Raw genomic sequence first — 18,281 nt, forward strand, 5'->3', positions numbered from 1 at the left:
AACCTAGCTACCTATAGAAATGGCATGTTTGACTGACTATACAGTAAGCATATTAAAGAAACTCAGATAACTTCTCATTATTAAAGGATGTCATTAGTTCTTTGCTTCCTGAAATCATAATTTCCTGCATATTATTATTTTAATAAAAATTCATATTTCTGTTTGTTTCCAATTTTCAATAGCTTGATCCCAAATTTCACACTTTTATTTTCAAATTGTCAGATGGTTCACACCTCCAGATTTAATATTCAGTTTTATCCAGTAGCTCTTCTAATGTTGATAAGTATGCAAACTGAAAAAAGAAAAATTCATCCATATGCTCTTATTTTAATTGTCTTAATGGGTTGGTTAATACAGCTTTTCCATTCATTTATTTTGATGTTTCCTGCCAGATTCTCAATAACTCTCGAATAAATCATTAACACATCAGGATCAAGAACATAATATGAGATAAACCACTTATTTTTTAAAAACTGTGATAAAGATTTGTTGTCAGCTTTCCAGATACACATTTCACGTTTTAAAAGCCTGCAATATAATGCAATTTTTAACTCTGTAAAGGTGAAGTATCAACTCAAGCTATAATTATATCTTTGAGGAGATAAAAGAGGTTCACATTTCATAAGGAGAGACTCCTAGACATAGACACTATAAAGATTTACTCATAAGTGTCAATAAATTGAGATGGTCAAAATATTCCTTATAGTTAGAAGTCAAGCCTATATCAGAAAATATTAAAATTTTGAACTATACAAATTGCATATTATCAATTAATTAATATAACATTTACTAAAAAAAAAAAAAAAGATATAACAAGACCAAGAAATTAAATACTACAGTAGGAAATGGGGTAAAAATTTAAAATCATTAAAATCTCAGTGATGTGTTTATGTATGTTGGTATATTTAATTATCCATTATATAATTCTTTGAAATTTTGCTTAAAGGTTGAAATATTTAATAATTTAAAATGCAAAAACAAAAATACCTTGCTTTATGGAAAGAATAATACTAATAGGAATCCCAAAAAAGTATTCTCATTATTAAACTCTCTGTCTTTTTGCAGATTTATCATGATGAGATTGAAGATGTTGCTTTGGAAAATGTAACTTTGCTTCAGTAAAACTCTTATGGTATATGGGATATTAACCATTGGTTACTATGATAATTAAAACACCAATTAAAAATAATCAAAAGTTGAAGGGCAGCAACTTAATTGCCAAATTAGGTCTTACCCTACAGGAGAATATCTGCAATAGTTAAGGCAAAGGAAGAGAGAAGCGCTTTTCATTTAGACCTGATTCAAAAAATAAAAAGAACACTCTATTCTAGAACTAGACATGAAGTATGCTCCTCTCTTAACATGGAACCTTAAGCAAAGTAGCCATTGTTCAAGTCCCAGAAATGCTCTTTCAAACTGTCTTTTCCATCCACAACTTCAGGTCCTATCTTGTTCCTTGACTCTTTCTCATAAGTTAGGTATCCGGACCCACAGTGTTAATAGGATTATATTCTTTACCTGTGACTAAAAGGAAAATCTTTATTTTTTTCTTAATGGATCCAAGTTTATAACTATTAACCCTTGCAAAAATCTAGTTATGGTGGGTGATATAAAGGTTTTCCAACACTTTAAGATAGGATATTTTAAGATGCTGCTATTATGACATAAAGATTGCATGCTTTTGTAATGAGAAAACAAAATGACTATGTTACATTTGTTTAGAACTATAGTTTTATAAAATATAGTCACACATTTTAGTTTTTTTCATTTTACCCTGGAAACAAGAGTATGAGATTAGAAAAAAGCAATACATTTTATTCATATTTTACAGAAGAGAAATGTGTCATTTAATAGAGGTTAAAGGATTTGGTTGAACAAAATTCATTAAAGAATAAAATAAACTTGAATGTGAAGATTTTGGCTCACTGACAGAGGGGGACAGTAGAATCCAGAAAATATAGGTCAGGCAGTGTCGCTAAGCTCTTTGAAGCAAGGTAGACTCAAATGTTACAAAGGAGCCACAAGTTTTGAATGATATTCATAGGAATCTGACCTATCTATGGGGATAAATATAAGAAATCAACATCCTTAGGGACAAGAGAGATGGACAGCCAACAGGGTACTGTTCATTCTATACAATCAAAAGAAATCAAGGACAGACAGTCACGAAAGTAAGGCAGCAGTCTCAATATAAACATAATCCTTGACTATTTTCCAGCTCCTAGCTAGAAACTATCAACTGAGAAGACAGTCCAAGGAAGGAACAGCCCTGCAAAACCTCAGAAGGTGTACATGATAGGGACTCCCCTATTCCTTTCCCAAAAGGACCCATGGCCATTTCCTTGGCTAAATACACAAGTTATATTTTATGGCTAAAGGGGAATACATAGATGTTTTGAGTGTGTGACTGCATATTTTAATTCAAGAAAACTCAGAGAGGCCATCCTAGTACCTAAACCTGGGGAATCATCTCATAGTTCAGTTGTCACTTATTGTGTCTGACTCTGCCACACTATGAACTGCAGAACTGTAGGCTTCCCTGTCCTCGCCATTTCCCGGAGCTTGCTCAAACTCATGTCCAATCATCTCATACCCTCACCTTCAACATTGAAGTTCCACTCCCTCTATCCAGCTCTACCCACTCCCTTACAGTTGCTTCTATAGGCACTCCCCAATAAACTTTCTGTATGCAAGTCATCTCAGAGTCTATTTCCCAACTTAAGACAGATGCTAAACTTGGGTATTATTACAATGACTTCATGAAAATACAAAAGCACTACTGTTTGTTTCTATCAGACTGTCAAGGTAAAAGGTTAATGTGAACTAGTATTGTAAAGAATATGAAAACAGCCATCAAGTTAAGGTGAGCTTAAATTGACACTAAATTTCTAAAGGCCCAGTTAGAAAAATACGTCTATTCCAAGTGTATACACATTGATTCTAGGAATTCTTCTTTTAAGAATAAGTTCAAAAAATTATGAGTAAGAGTACAGATATTATGCATATAATTTTTCATGTCAGCACTGTTCATAAAAATAGATTATAATTCTATATAAAAAATTAAAGTTTTGTTATATCAATATTCTTATATTGGTTAGTAAGAGTTACATTGTCACATGACACCATGTATATATATTTAAATAGTATAAATATATTAAGTAATTGGCTATACATATTTGGATATACTATGAACCCAAATGTATCTATAACACAGAAAATAAATACATATTATAATATCATTTATAGTCTGACCATGCTTATGTGTTCTAGTCTACATTTTATGCATTTCCCAATTTTTAAAGTAAAAATTAATAATAAATTTATCTTATTTAAAATAATAACAAACTTTGGGTCAGAATTTGGTTCTAAGTGAATTGATCTAAGTGACAAATTATGTTTATCCTTATTTTTTTATGTGAGATAACTTCCTAGCTTTGATGGAGTAGAAGAAAATAATCAAAGCAAGTATAAATGCATTATCCTTAGAGAGAACAATAAATTAAGATGTTGTTTACATTGTCTTCATCCACAATTTTTTTCCCAATTGAGTTGTATAAGTTACAGGTAACAATAAATACAAAAATGGGCACATCTCTCTCTTTTCATAGTCTTTGTCTTGTTCTCATTAAGGGAAAGGCCCTTTAATCTTTTTTTTTTCCCTTCAACTTGAATTTGGACTTTTGCCTATCATTATCAGATCAAAGCTGCTACACTGATAAATTGAGACAATTAGCATAGCACAAAAGTGGCACATAGGAAAGTTGTAATATATACTAATTATGTGGATTACAGGTATCATTAGCATTGTTTAACCTGGTTGGTGGGAAACAGGGTAGTCTTTTTGCCAGTAACATTTCCATGTCACTGTCCAATTATTTCTTCAGATATAGAAGTGCAATATAGGGCTTGGTGTTCTCAGAATAATACTCTCCTAAATCTTCCTGGCACTAACAACATAAGTGCATACTATAAAAGTCCCAGGCACTGCCCACAGCAGTCCAGCAAGAAAATTGCTTATTGCATATATCCTTTATGTATGTTGCTTGCCATGACAGATGGGAACAAGAAAAAAAGGGAGTTTCAACTACATCAAATTATGGCAGATACTGACAGTATAGAATACACACATATAGTAAGGGTGATGAAAAAAATGCCTCAGCAGTTTTAGAAGGAAATTCACCCTTAGTCAGACAAGCAGAGGGAGAATGTGAGCCCCCAGAGGTTATAAGACCTGAGAAGAAATGGATAGCTTGAAGAGAAAAGAGTAGTGACATAAGAAAATAAAGAATATTTCAGTCTCAGAAAGAAAATCAATGAAAATGATGAACTGCTATTCAAAGGAAATAAACTGATTATTCCAGTTTCCACAAGAAGGAAGGTGCTGTAGGTAATCCATCAGGATGAGCAGGATTTTGGAAAGTGAGGGAGAAAGCCTACATGCAATCATCTACCTATTTCTATTCTCATCTCCCTGAAAAGAGAATGAGTTAGATGTTGGAAGCAATTTAAAATTAATTTCTTTAGTTCAATGAAGCTCATATTGGTACATATATATTTTTGAATTCTTTTCTATTCTTTTCTACTTTTTAAATAAAATGTTGCAAAAGTATTAAAGATACAGTAATGTTCATGAAAAGTTTAAGAAATAATAATAAAACAAAGAACCCAAGAGCCTACCAAACAACTTAAGAGAACTTATACCTATATTTTAGAAGATGCCCAGATTTCCCATCCTGGCAATGTTTCTCCTTTATGCCACCAAGAGAAAATAACCACTGTCCTGAGTTCTGATTTAATTATGTGTTTGATTCTGTATCAACTGTAAATACACACATAACCAACATATCAGCCAATGAAATCAAATCATATACATATACACTTACTTTGCTATTTTCATTCAACTTTATAGTTTGGGATCTAATTATGTTTATTGTATTTAGTATTACTGGGGCTTCCCTGGTGGCTCAGTTGTAAAGAATCTGCCTGCCAATGCAGCAGACACAGGTTCAATCCCTGGGTCAGGAAGACTCTGGAGAAAGAAATGGCAACCCACTCCAGTAGTCTTGTCTGGAAAACCCCATGGACAGAGGAGCCAAGTGGGCTACAGCCATAGGGTCACAAAAGAGTGAGACATGACTTAGCAACTAAACAACAAATACAGTCTCATTGTATGATACACCATAGTTTATCTATTTAATTGATTTTTGAAAGCTTGTTGCATTGTTTCAATGTTATTACAAATGAGGATACCTTTGAACACAGGGATCCAGAGTATGTACATGTTCAAATGCATTACATAATAAAAGTTCTTTATGGAGATTTTTCTTTTTTATCAAAATTTGAACCCTATTACACTGCATCATATGAGAGTTCTCTGTTTTTCATCCTTGGCAAAACTAGTGTCATTCTATCTTTTAACATTTGCCAATTAAGTATTCTCCAATATGGTTTTTATTTATATTTTCCTGAAGATTAATAAGGTTGGACACTTCCTCATAAGATATTCAATATCTATATTATCTCTTTTGTGAACTTCCCTCTCATGACTTTGCCACTATTTTGATATGAAGGTTAGCTTTTGCTTACATTTTTGAGCAAATCCTTCACATATTCTGGATATTACAACTGTAAGTTGCTATAACTTTTTTTTTAGATTCTAACTTATTTTTTAGTTCTTTTTTTCTGGTTTTCCTGTATGCAGAGACATCTTTAATTTTAAGGTCATCAAATTCATCAACTGTTTCCCATATGGGTTTGTATTTGGTGGTCTTGTTTTATTTTAAGAGACATTTTTTTAAAAACACTTCTAACATAAGATAAAAAAAATAAATCTCCACTATTGACTTTTAAAATTTTAGATTCTTTACTTTTACATTAAAATTTTTAAGCCAGGTACGAACCAGGAAGAGTTCCCTAGGAGACTGGATCTGCCAAAGACTTGTTCTTGAACTTCTCAGTCAAGAGAACTTTGACAAACATACGTGTACTGTTTAAGCCACTCAGTCTATGATAATCTGTTACAGCAAATCAAACTGAGTAGAGAAATTTTTAAATAAACTCTGCACTTTCCATTTATACTCAAATGCACATTTACGCTAGTAAGGAATACAACACTTCCTCTTTTATTTACTTAAACAAAAATTAGCTAATACTTCTAAGATGAGTACTAAGTCTCCTGCAAGCAAATTGGATGTTTACTCTTTCAGCTGCACATATTAATGTATAATAATAATTCATTTTAGGAGGTATAACAAAGTAAAAAAGATATTTCAAATCTGAAAAACCTACAGATTCATTGCTGCTTTTTGAAAGAAGTCCCAGAAATCCAGGACAATGTACAGAAAATGTCTTAGATGTCAAAGTACTTTGCATGTTTAGAATTAAATAACCTAGATTGCCCTAGCATTACTCTCTGTAAGACAGGTTTGAGGCAAATATTTTATAGAGCAGGGACCATGGGTGAAGGGTACCTCTGAGATTCGCTCGTTCAGTGCAAGAAATTTGGTTAATATACTTGCTGTCCATTTGGCTTAATTCCCCAAATAATAACATAACAACATCAATAATGATAATAACGGCTAAAATTTAACCACTTTCTATGTGTCAAGCACTGTTTTAAATGTTTTATGTTTATCAGCATGCTTAATACTTAAAATATATTGCAGACTATTAGCAAAGTGCATGCTTTCTTATCAAAATAATCTATAAATATTTCTGAGTTTTAAAATACACATAAATAATATTTAAGAATAATTGCTTCCAAACTCCTGAGTTACTTACTTATTTTTTCAGCCCGAAGGCCATATATATATTGAAAACTAGGAAGTAATAAAGCATTCAAATTAGAACAATTCAGACACGACTTAGTGGCTAATAATAACAATAAACATATTTAAAACTTTAGAAATTAATATTAAACTACCTTTAGTATAGCTTAAAATATAAGTAAAAATGCTTTTATCCAAGACTAGAGTCAGAACAGAGACAGCTGATTAAAAAAAGTGAAAGATTCAGCACTCCCCTAGTCACCAGTTATCAATTATGACCTCATCGGGATGCAAAGACCCTAATCCATTGATCCTACTTGGTGTCTACAACTTACAGACACACTCAATTCTAAGTTCACATTTCTAAAATCAAAGGTTGAGGAAACTGGTATGACTAATAATTCCTCATCTGATTTGTTAGCTTCTCTATATTTAATCAATAAAAGCAAATATCATCAAAGTATTCACTTAAGGAATCAACTTTAAAAACAGAATAAAATTTCTTAAAATAAAAATGTTCAGAAAAAGGAGACTGTATAGTCAATGTGATTATAAATCATACCAATGAAACAATAATTTGGAATAAATCTTCAGTCTTTACTAATTTGCTGGGATCATTAAAAGAAACACTATAAAAGGCTATCTGGTGGGAAAGGGTGAATTGGATATTGTTTAATATGTACAGATTTTCAGTTTTGCAAGATAAAAAGAGCTCTGGATACTGGCTGTGCAGCAGTGTAAATTATCTAACACTACTAAAGTGTACACTTAAGATTGATTAAGATGGTAAATTTTATATGTGCATTTTACCATTTTTTAAGTGAAAAAAAAAAATTAAAGAAAAAAGTTGCCTTTTACCTCCACTGCTAGTAAGTTACTTCTCCCAACATTCAAGAGTAAAAAATAAGCAAAGTAAGACAGAAGAATAGAAACTGGAAAATTAAATCAACATTTGTTGACTGACTAATCAGAGCTTGCAATGGCAAGTACTATTAGCCTCTCATTTTTAGATATAAATTTAAAGTCAATAACATTTGTCCAATCTAATGTAACAAGTATTAAAACTAATACATAAACACAATTCTGGGAAGATCAAGTTCTTTTTTATGCTAGAATATTCTTCAGAATATCACACCAAGCAATTCTATCAGGCCAATAAAGGTTTTTATTGAGTAAGTGCTCAAAAAGAAACTAATGCATAATACCTAGTTGGAAATTCAATGAACTTCAGATAACATTGATCTTACTGGCAGTAATTATAAACACCATAAATTTAAAGTCTATTAAGAGCTTATCAGTTCAGTTCAGTTCAGTTGCTCAGTCGTGTCCGACTCTGCGACCCCATGAATCGCAGCACGCCAGGCCTCCCTGTCCATCACCAACTCCCGGGGTTTACTCAAACTCATGTTCATCGAGTCAATGATGCCATCCAGCCATCTCATCCTCTGTCATCCCCTTCTCCTCCTAACCCCAATCCCTCCCAGCATCAGGGTCTTTTCCAATGAGTCAACTCTTTGCATCAGGTGGCCAGGTATTTGAGTTTCAGGTTCAGCATCAGTCCTTCCAATGAACACCCAGGACTGATCTACTTCAGGATGGACTGGATGGATCTCCTTGCAGTCCAAGGGACGCTCAAGAGTCTTCTCCAACACCACAGTTCAAAAGCATCAGTTTTTCTGCACTCAGCTTTCTTCACAGTCCAACTCTCACATCTATACATGACCACTGGAAAAACCATAGCCTTGACTAGAAGGACCTTTGTTGGCAAAGTAGTATCTCTGCTTTTTAATATGCTATCTAGATTGGTCATAACTTTCCTTCCAAGGAGTAAGCATCTTTTAAGTTCATGGCTGCCATCACCATATGCAGTGATATTGGAGCCCAAAAAATAAGGTCTGACCCTGTTTCCACTGTTTCCCCATCTATCTGCCATGAAGTGACGGGACCAGATGCCATGATCTTAGTTTTCTGAACGTTGAGCTTTAAGCCAACTTTTTCACTCTCCTCTTTCACTTTCATCTAGAGGCTTTTTAGTTCCTTTTCACTCTCTGCCATAAGGGTGGTGCCACCTGCATATCAGAGGTTATTGATATCTCTCCCAGCAATCCTGATTCCAGCTTGTGCTTCCTCCAGCCCAGTGTTTCTCATGATGTACTCTGCATATAAGTTAAATAAGCAGAGTGACAATATACAGCCTTGATGTACTCCTTTTCCTACTGGGAACCAGTCTGTTGTTCCATGTGCAGTTCTAACTGTTGCTTCCTGACCTGCATATAGATTTCTCAAGAGGCAGGTCAGGTGGTCCGGCATTCCCATCTCTTTCAGAATTTTCCACAGTTTATTGTGATGCACACAGTCGAAGGCTTTGGCATAGTCAATACAGCAGAAATAGATGTTTTTCTGGAATTCTCTTGCTTTTTTGATGATACAGCAAATGTTGGCAGTTTGATCTCTGGTTCCTCTGCCTTTTCTAAAACCAGCTTGAACATCTGGAAGTTCATGGTTCACATATTGCTGAAGCCTGGCTTGGAGAATTTTGAGCATTACTTTAGTAGCATGTGAGATGAGTGCAATTGTGTGGTAGTTTGAGCATTGTTTGGCATTGCCTTTCTTTGGGATTGGAAGGAAAACTGACTTTTCCAGTCCTGTGGCCACTGCTGAGTTTTCCAAATTTGCTGGCATATTGAGTGCAGCACTTTCACAGCATCATCTTTCAGGATGTGAAATAGCTCAACTGGAATTCCATCACCTCCACTAGCTTTGTTCGTAGTGATACTTCCTAAGGCCCACTTGACTTCACCTTCCAGGATGTCTGGCTCTAGGTGAGTGATCACTCCATCGTGGTTATCTGGGTCATGAAGATTTTTTTGTACACTTCTGTGTATTCTTGCCATCTCTTCTTAACATCTTCTGTGTCTGTTAGGTTCATACCATTTCTGTCCTTTTTTGAACCCATCTTTACATGAAATGTTCCCTTGGTATCTCTAATTTTCTTGAAGAGATCTCTAGTCTTTCCCATTCTGTTGTTTTCCTTTATTTCTTTGCATTGATCACTGAGGAAGGCTTTCTTATCTCTCCTTGTTATTCTTTGGAACTCTGCATTCAAATGGGAATATCTTTCCTTTTCTCCTTTGCTTTTCGCTTCTCTTCTTTTCACAGCTATTTGTAAGGCCTCCTCACATAACCATTTTTCCTTTTTGCATTTCTTTTCCATGGGGATGGTCTTGATCCCTGTCTCCTGTACAATGTCACAAACCTCCATCCATAGTTCATCAGGCGCTCTATCAGATCTAGTCCTTTATATCTATTTCTCATTCCCTACTATATAGTCATAAGGGATTTGATTTAGGTCATACCTGAATGGTCTAGTGGTTTTCCCTACTTTCTTAAGTTTAAGTCTAAATTTGGCAATAAGGAGTTCATGATGAGCCACAGTCAGCTCCCGGTCTTGTTTTTGCTGACTGTACACTTTGCTTGCAAAGATTATAATCAATCTGATTTTGGTGTCGGCCATCTGGTGATGTCCGTGTGTAGAGTCTTCTCTTGTGTTGTTGGAAGAGGGTGTTTGCTATGACCAGTGTGTTCTCTTGGCAAAACTCTATTAGCCTTTGCCCTGCATCATTCTGTACTCCAAGGCCAAATTTGCCTGTTACTCCAGGTGTTTCTTGACTTCCTACTTTTGCATTCCAGTCCCCTATATTGAAAAGGACATCTTTTTTGGGTGTTAGTTCTAAAAGGTCTTGTAGGTCTTCATAGAACTGTTCAACTTCAGCTTCTTTAGCATTACTGGTTGGGGCATAGGCTTGGATTACTGTGATATTGAATGGTTTGCCTTGGAAACGAACAGAGATCATTCTGTCATTTTTGAGATTGCATCCAAGTACTGCATTTTGGACTTTTGTTGACCATGATGGCTACTCCATTTCTTCTAAGGGATTCCTGCCCACAGTAGTAGATATAATGGTCATCTGAGCTAAATTCACCCATTCCAGTCCATTTTAGAGCTTATACATATCTATATCTTTATACATATCTATATATATAGATACATATGTGTATACATAGATATATGTATACAGCCTTCCTTTATTTTCCAGGTTAACAATTTAATTCAATTCATACTAATAAAAATATATCCCACACCAAGATTAGGAAACAAATCATGACAAATTAAAACCTTCACTTCAGAGATGATAGGTGTAAAATAAAGATAGTTTTCTCATAGAAGACTGGCTTTGTCTTATATATTGGGTTAGCCAAAAGATTCATTTGGGCTATGCCATAACATTTTACAGGAAAACCTGAATGAACCTTTTTGCCAACCCAATACATGTAACATGATAAGAATGACATAGAAAACTGTGATAACACCTTCAATGAAATAAAATGGGGAGAAAAAAAATCAAAGAGAGATATATATACATATGTCTTATTACCATGTTCCCTTTGTAGTTGGGTCAAAGACTGGCCAGAGAGAAGAATGATTCAGATTACTGCTGTTTTCTAATGTTTACCAAGGGGAGAACAATAAACTACAGGGAACTTTTCACTGAGTAAAACAGCAAGGGAGAAGTCACTCTTTATCCAGCCCCAGAATGGAGCTAAGGAGATAGACATGTGACTGATGAAGTGAAGAATTAATCATGGAACTCAAGATAGCTCTAGAAGCTAAAATACCCCACAGTTTCTCACATTGCGGTGGGAAAAAAAAAAATTCTTGATTAACAATGACGTTTCTCTTGCAAGGAACCTTTAGGATTATGAATATATCAGATCTAGCTTGTGAAATACAGACTGGTTCCAAATTGGGAAAGGAGTACATCAAAGCTGTAACTGTCACCCTGCTTATTTAACTTATATGCAGAGGGCATCATGTGAAACGCTGGGCTACATGAAACACAAGCTGGAATCAAGATTGCTGGGAGAAATATCAATAACCTCAGAGATGCAGATGACACCACCCTTATAGGAAAAAGTGAAGAAGAACTAAAGAGCCTCTTGATGAAAGTGAAACAGGAAAGTGAAAAAGTTGGCTTAAAACTCAACATTCATAAAACTAAGATCATGGCATCTGGTCCCATCACTTCATGGCAAATAGATGGGGAAACAATGAAAATGGTGAGATACATTTTGGAGGGCTCCAAAATCACTGCAGACAGTGACTGCAGCCATGAAATTAAAAGACGCTTGCTCCTTGGAAGAAAAGTTATGACCAAACTCGACAGCATATTAAAAGGCAGAGATATTATTTTACCAACAAAGATCCATCTAGTCAAAGCTATGGTTTTCCAAGTAGTCATGTATGGATGTGAGAGTTGGACTATAAGGAAAGCTGAGTGCCGAAGAACGGACGCTTTTGAACTGTGGTGTTGGAGAAGACTCTTGAGCGTCCCTTGGACTGCAAGGAGATCCAATCTGTCAATACTAAAGGAAATCAGTCCTGAATAGATGCTGAACTTGAAACTCCAATACTTTGGCCTCCTGATGCGAAGAACTGACTCATTTGAAAAAGACCCTGATGCTGGGAAAGATTGAGGGCAGGAGGAGAAGGGGACGACAAAGGATGAGATGGTTGGATGGCATCACCTACTCAATGGACATGAGTTGGAGTAAACTCTGGGAGTTGGTGATGGACAGGGAGGGCTAGCATGCTGAAGTCCATGGGGTCACAGAGCCAGACATGACTGAGTGACTGAACTCAGTCTGTGAAAGTTAATAAAGAAAAAAATTTCACTAAAATAGTCAGGAGGCCAGAGGGGAACCTCTCATGCATATGACACTTGAGGTCAATACAGATCCAAAGAGGAAGAGGTGTACCCTTCTATTTCAGCAAGAAGTGACACTACTTTACTAATACCATCAGGAGAAAGATTTTCTCCCTGCTCTGTAACAGTTCAGCCAACAAAAGACGATCATAAGTTAGCCAATGAAAAGCCACTGTACTTTGAACTCTTAGTTTCCTCCAGTGGGACTTTATTTATAACAGTCTCTCCCAACTTATCTCCTCTCAAGAGTTTTCTGTCCTTTGTTTTACCCACACTTGCATGTCCTCCACCACAATCACACAAAGAATTGAGCTGCAATTCTTTGCTGCTCCCAGATAAACCTGTTTTACTGATAAAATCATGAGTCATTTTATTGTTTTAGGTTAAGTAATTTACATTTTAATTATATATATGTATATAGACTAATATAGACATATATGTATATGTATATAGACTAATTATTAAAACTGTAGATCAAAAATACCCTTGATTAAATACACAGAAGTTTGATAATACTGAAGTAAAGCTAACAGTAGTTAAAATTTAAAAATCAAAACTAAGAGAAATGACAATTTTAAGTAAAACTGAGTATAAATTCACAAAATAGCCTTGAAATTTAATCTAGCTCTCAATTCCATTCTGGAAAAGAGAAAGACTATGGTCTTTAGAAAAGTGTATGTGTGCATGCATATGTATTTAGCAAATTTAGGAAAATATAAATTTCTAGATGTGGATTTACATTGGGGTATAGAGTATCTCTTAATAAATAAGCCATAATAAATAATATTTGTCTAAGTTAAAGCCACAATAAATGCAATTATTTAACTAAGTTAAAGTCCCAGCAAGAAACATGACACATTCAAAACAGATAATGTGCTGAAGGGACTATTTAGAAGAGGTTTGGGGGCGGGGATCAAAGTAGAGTACCATGAAGTACCCTTGGGCCATGATCAGCAAGAAGAAACCAACTCTCTTGGGCGTAAAGGGGCCAGGGAGGGGATATACCCATTAGGACCAACAGCTATAGACAAACGAACATTCAAAGGGGTTGTAGATATTTGCAGAGAAAAAGAGTGGAAAATAGAGTTGGTGGCAAACTGCAGACACGCAAGGAGGAAGCTTGGGAGAAAGACCCCTTGACATTGCCACCCTCCCTCTCTCTTACCTGTGACTGGTGTTTCCACCAGCTGCCTGGGCATCACAGGGCAAAAGCGCCTTGTTAAAGCAGTGCCCGTGACTGAGCTCCGCTGGCACAAAGCAGGGTGGAGAAAGGCAGATTATGCATCTGGAGGGGCAAAAGCAGGACATTCAGCACAAATTTACATACCAATTTCAGATTTTCAACAGCCATTTCCAGAAGACCATTTAACTCAAACCATTTTCAAAGATAAGTAGAGTGTTTTGTTTTGTTTTTTAAATTGAAGATTTTTAGAGTTTCTCAACACCGTCCATTTATATGAGTAACAGAGTAAGTAATTAAACTGTCTTCCAATTGCATACCGAGTATTTCTCAGGGTACTTGGATAAATATGGATGTAAAAGAATCTAAAGGGCTTAGAGAGATGCTTTTAACTCTCTTTTCTTCCAAGCTGGGTCTTGAAAATGTTAATGTATAGCTGGAGTATGGAATAGAAATATGGAGTTCCAATAAATCTTCACAGTTATGCACATTTTTTTAATGGCCTAGAAGAATCATACAGATGCACAGGGAGTTCTGTGTTAATCTTTAAAGAGACCCATTACTGAAGTTCATGCATATGGTAAAGAATACAGCACAAGATCTAATGAAACCCTTTCACAAAGAAACAGCAGAAGCTGCAGTGGAATGTCAAAATCCACATTTTGCTAGGTTAAGGAGAAGTAATTGAGGAAGTTTACAGGACCAGAAAGCAAGCCCTCTGTTTACACACAGTGGGAATTCGAGCTTCCTGTACAAACTGTGCCCTTATAAGGTTTAGAGAGCTCTTTGATTCCAAAGAATTACATTGCCTAAAGAAAGAAAGCAAAATTAACAGATCAATGGGAAACAAAATAGCCAGTACTTCTAAATTAGGCTGTGCTGTATGTTTTTAAAACAGCATTAAGAGAAAGAAATGGTAATACCAGAAAGATAACAGAGTTCAAATAAACCAAGTCCTTCAAAAAGAGTTCTGATTTAAGAAAGCATGGTGTGTGTGATGTATAATGCTTTGAGGTGTGCATTTGAGACAAAAAGTGTGAGGAGTTTGAGGCAGACACAGAGAGTTTGAATGATAAGACAAGGCTACTTCATAAATAATAGGAAATGAAAATTACCCTCCCCCGATATATTCTAAAACTGCATCCTAAGAGTAAATCTCTTCCGAGACAGTTCTGCAAGCATTTTGCAACCTTAGAAACACTGAGCAGCATATACATTGCATTAACAGAGGTAGGGAACTGCTGTTTTTTAACTGTACAAGCTGCATGCCATAAAGGTGCTGTATCATTCATATGATTTGTAATAAATCTTTTGTATTCTTTCCTCACAATAATTTATCTGAAATAGAAGCCAACACCTTCCAGGTTACTAAGCCTAGCTACTGAATTAATTCATGAGCTGGACTGAAAAAACAGGCCATCCTTCACCACCAGGATCATGAATATTTTAATGTCTGAATAAAGTTAAAGCAACTCAACTTTGTGGAGATGCCACCAGGAGAGAAACACCTGTACCTCTACGCTCAGAATTCCACCAATTCAATAACAAAAAATATGTTTAGAACAATTCCCCAGACTAGAATTAGACTTCTTTAGTATACAGGACCAGAACTGGATATGTGAAGAAATAAGTGAAAAACCCCAGAAAAAACAATGACTTTTCAAAACTTTTGGGCTTCTGCCAACCAAAATGATCTGACAGCATAAAGAGGAAATTGGAGAGTAGTTGATATAATTTTTCTCTGTTCTCCAACAACTTTGTCAGTTTATTTTTACCAAAATCAGAAAACATAAAGGAAAATAAACATTCACAGAAGATTAATGAGAAAAATGCATATGTGAAAGTGTATATAATATTTTCATAACTATTGTTTGCATCATTGTTTTCCTTGGTCAATGAAGCAAATGGGCAATTGTATCTAACCTAATCTGAACGTGGCAGTAAACAATCCTTATTTCTGACAAATATTATTCTCTACAAATCCTCCCATCACCAGTGCCAGAAAGGAATTAATTTAACCCTCTAACTTTGTGATTCTCAACACTGGCTGCATATTAGAGTTACCTGAAGCAGTCTGAATCAGAATTTCTGGGGATAGGAATGGGCCATCAGCATTTTTTAAAGGTTCCTGCAACAGTTAACTGTTATCCTAGGGGAATGTGAATTTCTTTGCAGTACTTTTACGACTTGAACATCATCAGTGTTAACTGAGTTTCCTTACTTTGTTTGATCACTAGTATAAATCATGATTTTCTTATAATTATATCATAGGAACTTGCTGAGAATTCTTTAGTGAAAATGAACAAATAAAAATTTTACCATTTTGGTATTTTAAAGCAAATTTCTATTCCTATGTGACCATAAACACACTAATTCTTAGTGCTTGTTAACACGCTTGTAAAATGAGGATGACTTCATCTACTTTCTAGGTTTATGAAAGTAGAAACCTATCATGAAACAAAATGGGTTACTACATCAGAAAAAAACTAATAAAATCTTTGCACAAAATAGATATTCATTATATAGTAGCTATCAACAAATAACAATAAATTTGCAAGTCTGAATATGTTATTTCAGTCATAATTGTGATTATAAGCTTAACTTTTTATAAATTTTGAAATTTATGCAACAAATATTTATTAAACATTTACCACGGCTAGACACTGCAAGCACATATACAGGAAAACAAACTAAAATCCCTAGTTTTCATTAAATCTACTTTTAAAGGAGATATCAACAATATATTATGTAATATAATAATAAGGACCAAGAAGAAAAAAAAAGCATGTAGTGTGTTGGAGAAACATTTGTGTTACATAGGATAACAGGGCTAGTTCTCACTGAGATAGTTACATTTGAGCAGACTGGAGGAAAGTGGTAAGGAAGCTAACCATGGAGATAGCTAGGGGAAAGGCATTTTAGGATGAGGTAAGAACATATTTGGGGTGTTCACATAGCAGCAAGTAAGCTATTGTGGCAGAATTAAAATCAAGCAGGGGGAAAGTAATAGGTGATGAGGTCAGAGAGGTAATGTGGATATGGGAGATGACTTGACTGGATAAGGCCTTATCGATTGTGATTCTACCTCCCTTCCAATAGTCTTTTAGGTAGATTTCCATTTCCTGCTCCCCATGAAATCCCATGGACAGAGGAGCCTGGTGGGCTTCAGCCTATGGGGTTGCAAAAGAATCAGACATGACTTGCCAGCTAAACAACAACATTTCAATGTAACCAACAAAGAGTTGTGATGAAAATGTGAGATGCAGGTCTTGTAGACAAGAGCATACAGTTGCCTCAGCATGGTAATAAGCATATTTGAGGTCTGTTCCACTGGTGTTTGTCCTTGGATACCCATGAAGGGTAGAACTCACAGCCTCCACAATGAACAGAAGGCAGAAATGAACTGTGGTTGTTTAAATCATTAGGATCCTGAGTTGTCTGTCACAGCATATAAAGTATCCTGACTCATACATAACTCATACTAAGGACTTTTGCTTTCATCCTGAGTAAAATGGGAAGTGTGGTAATTTTTAAAACAGGTATGAAATTATCTGACTTATTTTAGACAAGATCACTCCCATCTGCTTTGGAAGAGGCTGCAAGACTTGGGCAAGGGTAGAAGCTCTAACTGGGCTTCCCAGGTGGTGCTAGTGGCAGAAAACCACCTGCCAGTTCAGGACACAAGAGACATGGGCTCATTCCCTGGGTTGGGAAGATTCCCTGGAGGAGGGCATGGCAACCCACTCCAGTATTCTTACCTGGAGAATCTCATGAACACGGGAGCCTGGCAGGCTGCAGTCCATGGGGTTGTATACAGAGTTGGACATGACTGAAGTGATTTAATATGTATGCAGAAGCTCTAGATAAAAAGAAAACATTCATGTTTGGAGGAGATAGGGTAGCACAGACATCTCTTTAATCAAAACAGAGGTGAAGTGAGGCAGCTATCTCACTTTAGTGCCCACACTGTTTCCACCAGTTTACCTTCTATTCTCTTTTGGGATGCTATCTTCTCAGTTTTTTCCTATGTTCAACTGCCTACAGTTTAATCCTTACACAAATATTAATTACAACTAAAAATAAATGATTCATTTAAAAATACAGTAACATATATTCACATCTTCTTTGTGATAGAGAATAGAGATTTAAACAGATACAAATCCTTTTTCTTGCCCTTGAAGTCTCTTAATCTATTTGGAACCTCAAGACAAATACAATGAGAGTGCATGTAATATTAATAGTACAAGTACACAAATGATTTTTAAGAATATGTGTGTCATGCTAGTTTAAGAAAAAAATAAATCAGATTAGTGTTGATTTCATAAGGCATACAATATGGGCTTTAGACAAAACATGAGACTTTCATGGATGAAAAGTTGGGAAGTCATTTTAATAAAAAATAAATACATAAATATCAGTTAGGAAGTGGTATATTATGGCAGTCATTTTCTGAATATATATGTAGACCATTTATAAAGGAATAAAAAAATTTTTAAGGAAAAAATGGTAATTTAGAGAAGTAAAGAAGTAACAAATTATAAAAGGTCTTTATTAACAGAATGAAGAAAG

The sequence above is a fragment of the Cervus elaphus genome, chromosome 29 (genome assembly GCF_910594005.1).
Source record: "Cervus elaphus chromosome 29, mCerEla1.1, whole genome shotgun sequence".
Taxonomy (NCBI): domain Eukaryota; kingdom Metazoa; phylum Chordata; class Mammalia; order Artiodactyla; family Cervidae; genus Cervus; species Cervus elaphus.